At 35.9% G+C, this 14,729-nt stretch overlaps 1 long non-coding RNA gene across 1 annotated transcript; it reads right to left on the bottom strand.

Annotated features, from left to right (window-relative positions):
• Window positions 1–7,060: 7,060 nt before the first annotated feature.
• Window positions 7,061–9,655, bottom strand: LOC147762962 (uncharacterized). The gene is made up of 2 exons (XR_015333558.1): window positions 9,388–9,655; window positions 7,061–8,352 (listed from the first exon to the last, which is right to left on the bottom strand). It is a non-coding gene; the product is annotated as an uncharacterized LOC147762962 (long non-coding RNA).
• Between the last annotated feature and the right edge of the window lie 5,074 nt (window positions 9,656–14,729).

The raw sequence follows: 14,729 nt of genomic DNA, 5'->3' as shown, positions 1-14,729 counted from the left end.
TTATGACGTTTCAGCTCAGTTCTTGAAAAGATAATCGACAAAAACGTGTTAGCTGTTTGATCCAAATTTTTTCAGCAGCTCCTTTTTCGTAGGACTTTATTCTAGAGAGTTATTGGTAATACGATATGCAGTCTGGACAACAATTTATTTCAGGTAAATTAATGCTACATTGATATACAGATAGTCCAAAGTTCATCTACTGCACAAAGTTAACAACACACCACTTGTGCTAAAAAAAATTAATGTCCAATTTTCCTAATTCTCCCCAGCTCTCTTGTTCGGAATCGATACTTCACACACGTGCACTAAAATTAATAGAATTTCACTCTCCGTACTTATTAACCGGGTTGTACAACACGAGTTTGCTTGCGTAATAAACATATACTTTTCAAAAACCAAGCGCATAAACTCTATAACCACATTTAATGACCCTTGACTGTAATACTAGTCCAACATTAAAAATAAAACAATCAAAATCGGTTAAAGCATACAAAACGAATGTCACAAAATATTTTTTTACACTCATAGGAACAATAAAAGAAGTGAAAGCGAAGGTCGTTTTATGTGGTTAGGGTTGACGCCTGTTATTGCCTCTCTAGGAGTATATGGGGATTTGCTACATGCGTATTGAATGCTTTAAACGATTTTTTTTTGCTCCATTAGGTTTTGAAAACTCGACAAATATTAGTGCTTAATGTTTCCTGAATATATATCCATTATAGTTACCATTAATGCTCCGTTTTGATTAAAAACACAACTTTTTACAATTAAATGAAATCCTTTAGGTGGCCATCTTAAAAAGTCGTCCATAAGTCCACATTACTTGGGCATTATAACGAGACTAACTACTTGTAATACGATATCATTTACGCATTGTGAACAAGGCTTCATTTCAGCTAAATTAATACTACATTGATATACAGATATTAAGTCAAAACTAAAGTCCTACTATAGAAAGTTAACAACAATTTATGTGCTAAAAATTAATGTGCACACTTCCTAATGCTCCCCAGCTAGCTGTCGATCTGAATCAATGCTTCACCGACGAGCACTAAAATTAATAGAAGTATTTTGAAGCAATTTTTTTTTTTTTTTTTTTTTTTTTTTTTTTTTTTTTTTTTTTGCCAAGCAAATCAATTCAGTAAAAAGCATGGCGACTAACAAACTATACAGGTTTGAATACATGAAATATGTTTTTGTCCTACATTGATATAAGAGCACTCAGATTAACCTTGTTCGTATCATTATATTGTCACGTGTTTACTACTTCTGCTTCATCTACGGATTACCTTGAACTTCGACGTGTCCATCATGAGTCCAATTGTTATGGTAGATAATGAGTCGTTATAACAAAGTGTCCAAAAGTACCCCTTCACCGATTAAATTTAAAAGTCAAAAATATTTTAACATCATGCAAAGACGCTGATTAGGACCCGTGGGTCGAGTATGTGTCCTTTAAGATTTCCTCTTTCGGGTGTACCCAACAAGGTCACTCTTCTTGATGGTATGACCTTTGTTGGACTCGTGCTTGTTGATGCGTTTTCCATCCTTATCCACGGCGTGAGACAACACGAGCTTGCTTGGGTAGTACTCAAACACTTTCCAATACGACCCAGCGTGACCTCTGTCTCCGGCCCTATCTCTGATGTAACAGTAGTCGCCGATTTTGTAGATTTTTTGTCCTTTATATTTGTAATTCCATGTCCGATCGCTTTCAGCCTTGGGGTCAAAAAGACTCCTTGGACGACCATCATAATCATCATCATCACTTCCACTGCTGTTGCCTCCTCCCCCTCTCTCACCTCCTGCTCCACCTCCCGAATTACTTGCTTTTTCACGTCGTCCCTTTTCCCAGCCTTCAAATAAAACTGGGTTCAAGGTTTTTGCCCGCTCATAATAACGGGAGGCAGCCGGCGTCTCGCCCTCCTCCTCCAACATCTCTCCCAATTCCAGATGGGAAATCGTGAGAGTGGGGCATCCTCTGATAGCACTTTCGAAGTGGTGAATTGCCTCTTGCCTCTTGCCTTCGCTTTTGTATATTTGCCCTATTTCATGATGAGCAATAAATGCAAACGGGTAGTTAACTGCAATAACATTTTCAAATGCTTTTTTGGCTTCAGAAAAGTTATTATCACTCAACATGCAGCTCCCGTACTCCAGCCAGAGGAGGCCACTATCAGGGTACCTTCGCACTGCTCTTGTTAAAATTTGGCGGCGATTTGTGTGATTGCCCTGCAATTTTTGAATTAAAGCCGTTGCAGCTTCTCTTTCGGCGCCGGAACTGACACGTTGTAACTGCTTGAAATCCCTCAGCGCCTCTGCCGTCTGCCCCAGGATAGCGTGGGATTTACCACGATACCACAAAGCATTAAAATCATTCGGGTATTTTGCAAGGTGCTTGTTGAAATGAGGAATAGATCCCGCTTTGTTACAACTTGCGAAAGTGTTCATGCCACTCTGAAAAGCGGATCCTCCACCCCTGCCCGCTGCTGGTGCTGCCCCTCCCTTTGACATTATTACTCCACGGCAAACGGCTTAGACTTTACAGTCAGTGAGGAAATTCCAGTTTTGGGGGGCGGTGTTCTGTCCCAGTTGAACTGATAACCTACTTTCGTAGGTGATCGATCATCGATAAGGACAGCCAAAAAATATTAAAACATGTTTTTGACAGTTTATTTTGTTTAGACTACATAAGCGCAATTTATGATATGTATTTTTGCATTATTGAACATAACTGAATAAGGCACTGTCACAGTGATTAGCACTTACATATAAGAAAAATGACCCACACGCAGACAAAGATTAGGAGTACATTAGACCTACATTGTATACGTCACGAGTAGGCAGACAAACATAAGATATGTTCCTGTAATCAGAAGGAATTTTGATTTTTGATAGTTTATCTATTCACTTTCCATCTATTCAATTCTATTCGAAAAAGAGGTTTATTTATTTAATCATTACATTTTTACATTATGGTAGACTGATGTAATATTTTAAAGTCATTTTACATGGTTTTTGAATTCATATAATTAACAGATCAAAAATGACAGCAGACCGTAAGCAGAGATTATGCTCGTGCACGTTGTATATAACGTATTGTTGTTGGTGTTATTCTTATAAATTTATTGATCTATTACCTTATTTGCATATATGCCAGTTCGAATTTCATTATTTTTTGTGGTGCTGAAGATAAAACACACACACTATCTGCTAAGCTACCGATTGCAGCAGAGAGGATCATTGCTGTTCCCCTGTAGATGGAGCTATAGTACGGTTTGGTTTGTCAAACCTGGCAAAAACTGCTCAGATTGCAGCATACATTATACCATATAAGGAAAGCCAGTGACCTACATACTACCATTTTACTTTGGGGGTGTGTAAGGGTATGAAGCTTTATTTAATTAATTTACTGTAGAGTTTTTTAATATGTGGGAAACAAAAGCTTGTTGTGCATCACTATTTTAGTACATTGTTTATCAAATTTTGTCTGTCAAATTATGGTCATTGATAAATAAAAAGGATGGTCACCTAGCCCTTCCTGCCTACTACCCCGATGGGTCATTTGAAACCTAGACCCTTGGAAGAGATGTCACTTCTTCTTCACTTCTGAGTGACCAGGGTGTGGATGCTAGACGGTCAGGATACCAAGTATATGGATATTTCAGGTTTAACTGATTCAACAAAACGTTGTAAGACAATGGGTTTAGGTATTTGTCGAAATTTATCGTTGATGCAATTATAAATGGGTTTGATGATGTTCCACACTGGGTTTTGCCATCCATCAATATTTTCCCTTCGTGGCATTTTGTGTCCTCCATGCCTCCATTATTTCATCACGTACCTCATGACAGTGAAAATTGCGGTTGTGCCTCATGTTTTTAACTACAAGAATTTAAAAATACATCGGTAGAATCAGAGGTGACAGTAAAGTTTTACATGCAAAATAGTCCAATTGGGGAAAATTCTGTGGAGCGGCTCTTATAAAATTGGATTTTGAAATTAATTGCTTTTAATAAGATTGTGTCATAATTATGTACTACAAAATATCCACAATTGAAATTTTAAGAAAAGGATAAAGGTTTAGTGATATACTTCCATATCGAATTTTGGCATGAATTTTGTGAAATAGTACTATAATATGTAATATTTCGATACACTGAAGTATATGATTTATAGTTGCACTGCTTTCTGCGTGGCTGATCACGAAAGCAGCCATTTTCAAGGCATAGGGGGCAAATTGCTAGCGCCATTTGCAAGTAATATTTGAAGGTAAATTTGATATTTCTAGCTATTGATAAATGTGAATATCACCTAGCCTAATCAAAACGCTCTGTCCAAAGCAATTTATCATGATTTTGTACTTCCAAAATTTTAAGCCTTTTGTAAAAAGACAAAACGAAGCCTATTTAACACTGCGTAATCATTAATAACAAGATTTGTGTTATTTTGCCAAAGAATAAAACCGCCCCTTATGCCTTCAAACATGTTTTACTATAATTTAAAGTCTGGGTTTGCCTTAGTGACGTTTGTGAAACTACGTGCGGTATTACTCAGCAAGGCAGCAAGTTGTTGCTTAATGTTTATTTCACTGCAAATGTAGTGCTAAAAAAAACGGAAAACTGATTTTTCTAGCCCAGGAAAACTGAAGCTCAGTTTGACCTTTTCATCAACAGAAAAAAAGCACCTTGAAAACTCTTTTCATTGAATTTCGCACGTTTATGTTACTTTTTCGAGTCTTTTAAAATGCTTTGAAGAGAAATAAATCATTCTGAAGCAGTCTTACGTTATTGATCTTAATAAATAATACATGATGAATCCAATCCATTTTTAATAGTTTAATAGTTGACAAAATTCTATCAAGCGTTTTAAAATTTCAGATTTTTGTATTTTCTAAATAGCGGGCATTTCACTCGTCACTCGGAACTTGGCATTTACAATATTTTCACGAGCTCCTGGAATCAAACACTTAATTTTGAAGGCATGCAATGCAGGTTAGACCAAAGCAAAAAATCTGGAAATTTCAGCACTTTTTCCTTTAGGTCTTTGTCCCAAAACCGTTTCGTCAACTACGATCTGAAAACCCCGTCTGGGGTTCCAAATTTCTATTATTCTATCGCCACATGTGAAATTCACAAGTCTTATCTCCAAAGCGAGGGTGACTCAAAATGTCGTTGCTTTAAACTCGTATCTGTATCACCTTTTGAAGCTTGGAAACTTGCTGTCTTGTTGAGTGAAAAGTGTCATTTTTACGGACCACACTTGATCATTTTGTTTGAGTAATGGAGTATATAAAGTCCACACATTTATGTTGGATTTGCGATTATTACATGTAGTTGAGACTGATTTGGCTAATCCAAGTCTACCGATTAAACTGTGCATTAAATAAACGTGGGTATTTTAAACGGTTTTTGTTTTCTTAATTTGCTCATTTGGATTGTAATCTTGATATTACCAATTTTTTAAAAGTTAACATGAGTAGTATGTGTAATAATTTTTTTTCAAATATGTATTGTAATTATTTATTATGACTTGCATCTGTGGCATTAATTTGCATAAAGATGAAGGGAACAGTCATGTGATCCAGTGTCCTATTTTGAAAACTCTGCTGCCTTTCAATTCTATCTCAGTAGCATCTTAAGCACTGGTATACCGAGCAGCAGATGCAAAAATGATGTTTGTTCTTTTATGAGAACATTATTCATGTTCAGAAAGATAAAAAACATTTGTTACAAAATTTCGACTTAAAATATAAATGCATGGTGTTATAAGTAACACCATGATTTGTCCCTCCAGTTTGCCCAGGTTTGATAATTACACATGCTGCAATTTAATGATTTTTTTCAATAATGTCTCTAGGGATTATTGTTACATTCCCCGTTAAAGTGTATCTCTTGTAGAGTATTTGAACGTATTGGTTGCTGTTAAATGTTCAATTTTTTTCACAAACTGCTTGTGACAATTTCTTGCAAAACAGTAAAAATGTTTTTTTTTTCTTCCAAGTAATAACTGTCGGAATTTTATGTCGTATTAAATGTGAAATTAATTCACAGCACGTCATGATTAAAACGAAACAAAAACAATGGCAGAAACTTGTTATTTGGAAAGGTTGTCACATTTTGAAATTCTTGGCAATTTGGATTTTTTGTGACTTTTAAAATAGTAATTTATCATATCAGAGTTTCTTTCGTTTTTTCCAGCGATGGTGTGGGTTGAGACAGCTACTGCCGTTGTTTTTGTTTAATAATAAATTGAAAATTCTTATTGTTATTTTTATCTGGGATCAAACATTAGCCAAGTAAATCATATTTTATTTATCAAGTCAAACTTAAGCGAGTCTTTATGCAGATACATGTATCAATATTTTTGTTTTAGATATCTGGTTATTCAAAACTTAAAATAACTTAGAATATTAAAAAAAAGTTTATCAAATGTGAGAATACATCAATGGTAGTTTATTTTGCTCCAAATAAAATATTCAACAATTATATGCAAAATGACTTAGCGTTTTCTTTTTCTCGGTGGAACTCTAAGGGTAGAGGTCGATTCGGGTACTTAATAATATTCGGGAATATAATAAATTCCTTTTCAAAAATTCCCTTTAGTTACTATAAAAAGAAAAGTCTACCAGGGGTGGGTGGGTGGGGACGCTTGGAGGAGTGGATAGCACGCGCGACTCGGACCCAGCAAGACTTGGGTTCGAAACCTGGGGCATCTAGGTCCCAGCAAATTGCCTTTTGCAAAAAAAGAATAAAAATAAAAATAAGTAGTTTAAACCGCGACAAGAGTGTCCTGCAACCTTTGGAAGAGAAGTCGAGGATGTGGCGCAATAGGTAAGACGACAGTACAGTACACAAGAGAAGAAGGGTTCGAGCTGAGTTAGGGAAAATTAAAATAATTTTGCAAGCTTTGAACAAAGTAAAACATTTGCGAATTTATTTTTCTCAAGATGAATTATTTACAGCATTAAGTTTATACAAAAATGAAAATATCACATTTTGCACTCTAAATAAATATTTTAAATCATACGAACAGAAGACAATGCGTCTTAAAAATAATGTTTTGCCAATCAATATTTTTTCATTTCCGAAAATACATATCATACAGTGAGTAATTGTGGATGAAAATTTACATTTACAAAGCATGGGAATCGGGAGAGACATAAAGACAAGGGAGGCTTACAATATTATCCAAGTCTTTGCCAAATTCAGAATAATATACAAACAAAACTGAAAAGGTTACGCAAAAATCAGCGTACTTGAATCTATATTTCACATTCACTTAAAATCAAGTCTGGTTCTCGGTGTTCAGTGATGAAACTAAGCACGAATAACAATGGATTCTATTTCCCGTTTTCGTTTTTTGACATTTCTGTTTTGTAATGTAAGTCCTAAACGGCATATAAATGATCCCAATCCTGAGAAATCTTTGTAGCCAACTATCATATACGCAAGAAAAATCTCCATTTTACTCCTAGTACTGCAATATTAAATTACCCTTCCCTGTGGTTTAACTATTTTACAGATAACATATATTCGATTCCCGCCCAGCAATGAAAACACCGAGAACCAGAGGAAGTTTATTTACAGCCACAGTGCCATATTCATAATTGTTAAAATATCGTTTAGTACATGTGGGCAATTCTGCAGTAACAGGGGCACATTTTGCCCGCTGCATGACGTAATATATAAGGTTTCATACGTTTTATTTACATTTTCTAGTGTAGATTTACATCTCTTCCTCTTTTTCGACTGAACACACGATAAATGTAATTAAAAGTTTTCTATATGCAAGTTACATAATGGAGTTGCAATGTCTTTCCTTCCCGGAAGTCAACATCATTTAAAATAAGTACATCTTCAAGTTCATAGCGAGGAGTCAAGTTGCAGATTTGCCCACACACATATTTTCACTGACAAATAGAAAATATTTCTCTTCTTGAAAATAAATAAATGGTAATTTTAAAACATTCGCTTTATCATTTTTACACAGATATTATTTCTGTAAATTGAGAGGTTCAAATCTAACGTGACATGATAATATACAATTACCAAAAGAAGCAAACCAGCAACATACAGGGCGGACGCTTAGTATGGTTTTAATTTCTATGAGAAGTTTCATAGATAAAAAAAGCTCATTTCATTCAACTCTTAATTTGATATACGTTTTGGAACAGAATGTTACAACTAAAAACTAACATAACTACTAAATGTCGTCCCTGCCAATTGAAGAGCAGACAAACGTCGGCATTGGAAGCAATCTTGACATAGTTGTGGGGTTGTATATGTCGAACACGAAACGTGTCTTTGAGTAGTAGGCTTCTGATATCTTCTTAAACGGCACTTGCAGTTACTGAAACCAAATGAATAAATTCACATACGTGAAACAACGTCTAAAGATCCGATAAAACGGAACATGATCATTACAGTAATTCGTGTTAGTATACTTGGCGTTATAATTAAAGAGATTGTTACCCTTTATCATACCGAGAATGAGTTTTTCCTGCATCTAATTATTTAATAACGCATTTATTTTTGTGTTAAATAAAAACAATAAAAAACTCTTGAAAATATGAAAAATCAGTGTTTATACTTTTTGCGTTGCAATGTATAAGCATAGGCAACTCTAGGCTTTAATCGTCAATTTAACATCTTTCCTTTTTGAGCTTAGCAATCGGTATGGGGCGTGACTTCATCCCTGAGCAAGATTTTATCACCAAAATTGACAGAGTTGACCAGAAGAGTATAAGCTACAATACCGTGCCGTCATTTTGGTTTAAATATATTTGTTATGAAGTTATGAGCCCCTAATTACAGATTTTCATTAACCAAAGCATTGTTTTGCTTTATATATAATTATCAACGATAAAATCTGAACTAGGACTTTTTGGAAAAATCACTGGGAGAATTTTGGAGTACTTAATGATGTCATTATATCTGGGTTGAAACGATGATCGTGGCTGCTCAGGTAAAACAGAATTTTAAGAGACAGATTTTTCAGTTTTTACCCCAAAATCGCAATTATGACGTGTAAATGGTAAAGAATTTAGTCACTGAACACTGAAGATTTATTTATTACCCAAAAGAATGTATCTAAGATAGCAAACAAGAAGTCTTGAGTGAAGGGTTACAATATCCTTAACTAATCGCAATTAAACTTTAAGATTATACAAATATATTCATATTGAGCCCTCGTGGATCGCTAATGGCATCAGAAACAAAAGGTTGCCCAAAAGGCACTAAGGGAAAGCTAAGAGAAAGTATCCTTCACGTTAGTTAGATGTCCCCATGGTCATCATTATGCCTAGAGTGCACCATTTTGGGAAATTATCGTCAAGGCAAAACTACGAAATCCTTCAATACATTTTCTAATCTGTACGGAACTTACGAGAAACTGCTGTCGGTTTCAGTGCCATCTTTTCTGCCTACATGTGGCAGTAGAAGTTATGTGGCATGGGACATCCTTCTTCTCCATCTTCTGCTGACCTTGGTCCTATCTGAGCACCGCTCAACAAAACTCTTACCTGATTTACATAATGATGACTAGGTCACCTACTTTCCGCGTGGACGCTTCGGTTTGAATTTTTGTCTGTTCTTTGAGAAGGCACAATAAGTTTGCATCTCAGCGAAAGATGATTAGGGTTTGATAAAGTTATAATGACACACACACAACAAAATAAATAAATAAAAGTAAATACGCATTTTCAAAGTCAACATACTTGATATTTCGTGACTGGGCATATAAACCATTATACTGAATACCGAATATTATGACTCAGCAGTTTTGTGCTTCCTTTTGAAGACCCAGTGCAAAGGTATGTCTCAGATGATAAGAAATAAAATTAAAAAATGTCAAAATTATATCATTTCTGCAATGGCTTGCATTGTTTGAATTATGCTATTTGATAATCGTTGGTTGGACAAACACAACGGGCATCATTGAAGATTAACTTATTTACTGAGGTCTTTAAATGATTATAATTGATTTCTGTTGAAGAAAGAATGTGAAATATTACTCCTAATAAAGTTGACGTTTATTGTTGTTTTTATTGTTGTTTGTTGTTGTTATTTCTTTTTCTTCTTGGCATAAATGATCTTCCAATTATAGAGATGATATAGTATATTATTTGCTGGCAAACGATATTGAAAATATAATATGACATGTTTCAGCTTATTTCTTGAAAAGATGCGCGACAAATTTGATCTAAATTTTTCAGCAGTTCATTTTACGTAGGACTTTATTCTGCAAAGTAAACTGGTAATACGATAAGCAACCTCAACAACTATTTATAGTATGACAGTCTTAGGTAGTTTTATGTGGGTTTTATTTTATGCACGATACTTTAAAATCATAGCGATTTTACGACAATAATTTTTAGCCAATGAAGGTAACAACCGAGCGTGACTACCTGGCCATCCACTAAAACATAATGGTGGGTTTATATGTCTCAACTCACGCAATCGAACAAAGCAGACCCCAGTGTATCAAACAGTGATGCTTTTCTTAACCTTGGAGAAAATAATATAGACTGCAAGACTGTCAGTTACTTTAAATAATAACAAAGCTTGACGTTCGCACATCAGAGCTGTCAAGGCAGGTAATTTTTGAAAACGCTTTGTTCCAATTTTGCTTAACGCTCGTGAAAGGGTGAGTTCGCAAAAACCAAAGCAATAGCATAAGTATTAAAATAGCGTACATTTTGTTGCAATTGCATATAAATGTACATCGTTACTAACAAACGAAGTACTGAATATAATTTGATGTCATGTTGATTTTTACCGATTTTTTTTTCATCTCTATTTCATACCTGAACGTTTCTTGGTATGGGTTTAAAGCTCAAGTTCACTGACAAAGCAAAGAATGACAAAAATATGGGCTAAGACTACATTTAATCGCCATTTTTAAGATTGCTTGAAAAGTCTGAGAAACAAAAAGCAATGTTGCGCAATGTCAAATTATATGTAACAAGTCTCAACATAAAAGCTGCACGATGTCCGAGTGTCGCCCCCTATAATAACGTTTTTTGTACATATAATTCTATATATTGTCGAAAGGGGAAATGTTTTTTTTTCGTTTCTTTCGTTTTCATTAAACACAAGGTAGCAATATCAATACTGGTTGGCATGGAATAACAGCTCAACAGATGCATGGTGTTACATACATTTATAAAATTGATAGCGCCAGTCACAACTTTATTTAAATAAAAAGAAAAAAAAACCTCACAAAAAATTCAAATGCACCTACAAGCACCAGTTTGCAAGATGTCAAGCTTATATAACTGAAGTTGACACTTTTTGACCCAAAAAGGCCATAATAAAATGCGTTTACAAATGATCTTGAAATCCTGTGGGTGGCCATTTCAAAGAAAATTGTCCAAAAGTCCACATTATAACGAGACTACCTACTTGTAATACGATATGCATTTTGGGCAACGGTTCATTCAGTTAAATTAATACTACATTGATATACAGATATGTTAGTGTAAACTGAAGTTCAGCTACCACACAAACATAACAACACATTTTACAAATTAATGTCCATGTTTCCTTATACTCCAGAGCTATCTCGAGCGTTATCAGTTTATCACCGGCAAGCATTAAAATTATTAGAAGAAGGCTACAAATCATGAATTTGGAAGAAACATTTTTTGCCAAGCAATTTGATCAGTTTAGTAAAATACATGGCAACTAAAAAACTATGCAGGCATGAATGCACGAAAAAGGTATTTGTCCTACATTGATAAAAGAGCAGTCCGATTAATCACGTTCATAGCATTATAATGTCACGTGTTTACTACGTGTTCCGCTTCACTCACGGGTCACCTTGAACTATAACTTGTCCATCAAGAACCTGGTTGTTATGGTCAAATGAGTCGTTACTACGATCTGTCCAAAACCATCCCTTCACTGATTAAATTTGAAAGTCAAAAATATTTGAACTTCATGCAAAGACGCTGATTGGGACCCGTGGATGGTGTACGAGTCATTTAAGGTCTATTCTTCCGGGTGTACCCAACAAGGTCATTCTTCCAGATGGTTAGCCCTTCGTTGGACTCGTGCTTGTTGATGCGCTTTCCATTCTTTTTCACGGCGTGGGATAACACGAGCTTGCTTTTGTAGTGTTTAAACACTTTCCAATACGAATCACCGTGGCCGGCCTTATCTCTCATGTAACATTGGTCGTCGATTTTGTAGATTTTTTCTCCATTATATTTGTAATTCCATGTCGGATCGCTTTCAGCCTTGGGGTCAAAATCATCATCATCATCACTTCCACTGCCATTGTCATTGCCTCCACCCCCTCTCCCACCTCCTGCTCCACCTCTCCCACGTCCCGAATAACTTGCATTTCCGCGGCGCCCCTTTTCCCAGTTTTCAAATAAAACTGAATTTAACGTTTTTGCCCGCTCAAAATGACGGGAGGCAGCCTGCGTCTTGCCTTCCTCTTCCAACACCTCTCCCAAATTCAGGTGGGCAATCGTGAGAGTAGGACACTTTGTAATGGCCGTTTCAAATTGGCGCGCTGCATCTTGCTTATTGCCCTCTCTTAGGTATATTTCTCCCATTTGACAATGGGAATAATATGCGAATGGGTAGTTGAGTGCAATGACGTTTTGATGGGCTCTTTTGGCTTCAGAAGAGTTTTTTTCTCTCCACATGTGGTCCCCATACTCCTGCCAGAGAAGGCCACTATCAGGGTACCTTTGCACTGCTCTTTGTAGAATTTGACGGCCATTTGTTTCATTGCCCTGCAGTCCCTGTAATAAAGCCGCCACGGCCTCTTTTTCTGCGCCGGAACTCACGCGTTCTGCCTGCCTGAAATCCCTCAACGCCTCTGCAGACTGTCCAATGATGGCGTGGGCTGTACCACGATACCACAAAGCATTGAAGTCATTCGGGTGTTTTGCAAGGTGCCTGTTGAAATGAGGAATTGATCCCGCTTTGTTACAACTTGTGAAAGTGTTCATGCCACTCTGAAAAGCGGATCCTCCACCTCCGCCAGCTGCTGGTGCTGCCCCTCCCCTTGACATTATTACTCCACGGCAAACGGCTTAGACTTTACAGTCAGTGAGGAAATTCTAGTTTTAGGGGCAGGTGTTTTGTCTCAGTTGAACTGATAACCTACTTTCGTTTTGCATGAAAAATAAATAAGTATATTGGATTCTGCGCAGTACTTCATTTAACCTCGCAACACCTGCCACATTGCTGGATGTGTATTGACCCAACTAATGCATTCGAACAAAGCAGACCCCACAGTGTATCTAAAATTATGAATTTTTTATGCCTTTATCCCAAGAGAAATTTTAACATAGCTGGGAGCATCTGTCTGTTAAATTTACTTTGGAAAACTGACGCACGAATATAAGAGCAGCCTGGGTAGGTTGTTCTTATATTGCTGTTTTCCAGTAGGCCCTATATAATTGTTACCCATTTTTTTAAATACATATCACCAAGTCACTGGTATTATATCTTTGTAGATTAGTTGGGGACAATTATTTGCAGACTTAGATCTAAACATTCATAAAAATCAAATATGAAAGCAGCCACCATTGTCATAGTTGTGAAACGCAACCACAAATATGCATGCGGGCTTGGCAAAATAATACTTGTACGACATATTGTTATGCGCAAAACTCTATCACAAAAAGTGATCGATCATCGATAAGGATAGCCAAAATATTAAAAGATGTTTTAGACAGTTTGCATTATTGAACATAACTGAATTAAGACACTGTCACAGTGATTAGCACTTACATAATGATATAAGAAAAATGACCCAGGCGCAGACAAAGATTAGGAGTATATTAGACCTATGTTGTATACGTCTCGAGTAGACAGACAAACATTGATTATGTTCATGTAATCAGAAGGAATTTTGTTTTTTGATAGTTTATCTATTTACTTTCCGTCTATTCAGTTCTATTCTAAAATGGGTTTATTTTTTTTAAACATTGCATTTTTAAATTATGGCAGACTGATGTAGTGTTTTCATGGCGTTTTACACAGTTTTTGAATACATATGATAAGAGATAAAAAATGACAGCAGATCGTAAGCAGAGATTATGCTCGTATTTGAAACTGTATCTAAGATAACGTATTTTTGTTGGTGTTATTCTTATTAATTTATTAATCTATTACCTTATTTGTATGTATGCCAGTTCGAATTTCATTATTTTTGTGGTGCTGAAGATAAAACACACACACACTATCTGTCATGCTACCGATTGCAGCAGAGAAGATCATTGCTGTTCCCCTGTAGATGGCGCTTTAGTACGGTTTGATTTGTCAAACCTGGCAAAAACTGCTCAGATTGCAGCATACAGTATACCATATAAGGGAAGCCAGTGACCTACATAATGCCATTTTACTTTGGGGGTGTGCAAGGGTATGAAGGTTTATTTAATTAATTTAATGTAGTGTTTTTAATATGTGGGAAACCAAAGCTTGTTGTGCATTTCTATTTAAGTACATAGCTTATCAAATTTTGTCTGTCAAATTATGGTCATTGATAAATAAAAAGGATGGTCACCTAGCCCTTCCTGTCTCCTACCCCGATGGGCCATTTGAAACCTAAACCCTTGGAAGAGATGTCACTTCTTCTTCAGTTCTAAGTGACCAGGGTGTGGATGCTAGGCGGTCAGGATACCAAGTATATGGATATTTTAGGTTTAACAGATTCAACGAAACGTTGTAAGACAATATGTTTAGGTATTTGTCGAAATTTATCTT

The sequence above is a fragment of the Lingula anatina genome, chromosome 3, assembly GCF_051362555.1.
Source record: "Lingula anatina isolate TDL-2025a chromosome 3, LinAna3.0, whole genome shotgun sequence".
In the NCBI taxonomy this organism is placed as follows: Eukaryota; Metazoa; Brachiopoda; class Lingulata; order Lingulida; family Lingulidae; genus Lingula; species Lingula anatina.
The sequence above is the reverse complement of the archived record's forward strand: the minus strand, read 5'-3'. Positions and strand labels throughout refer to the sequence as shown.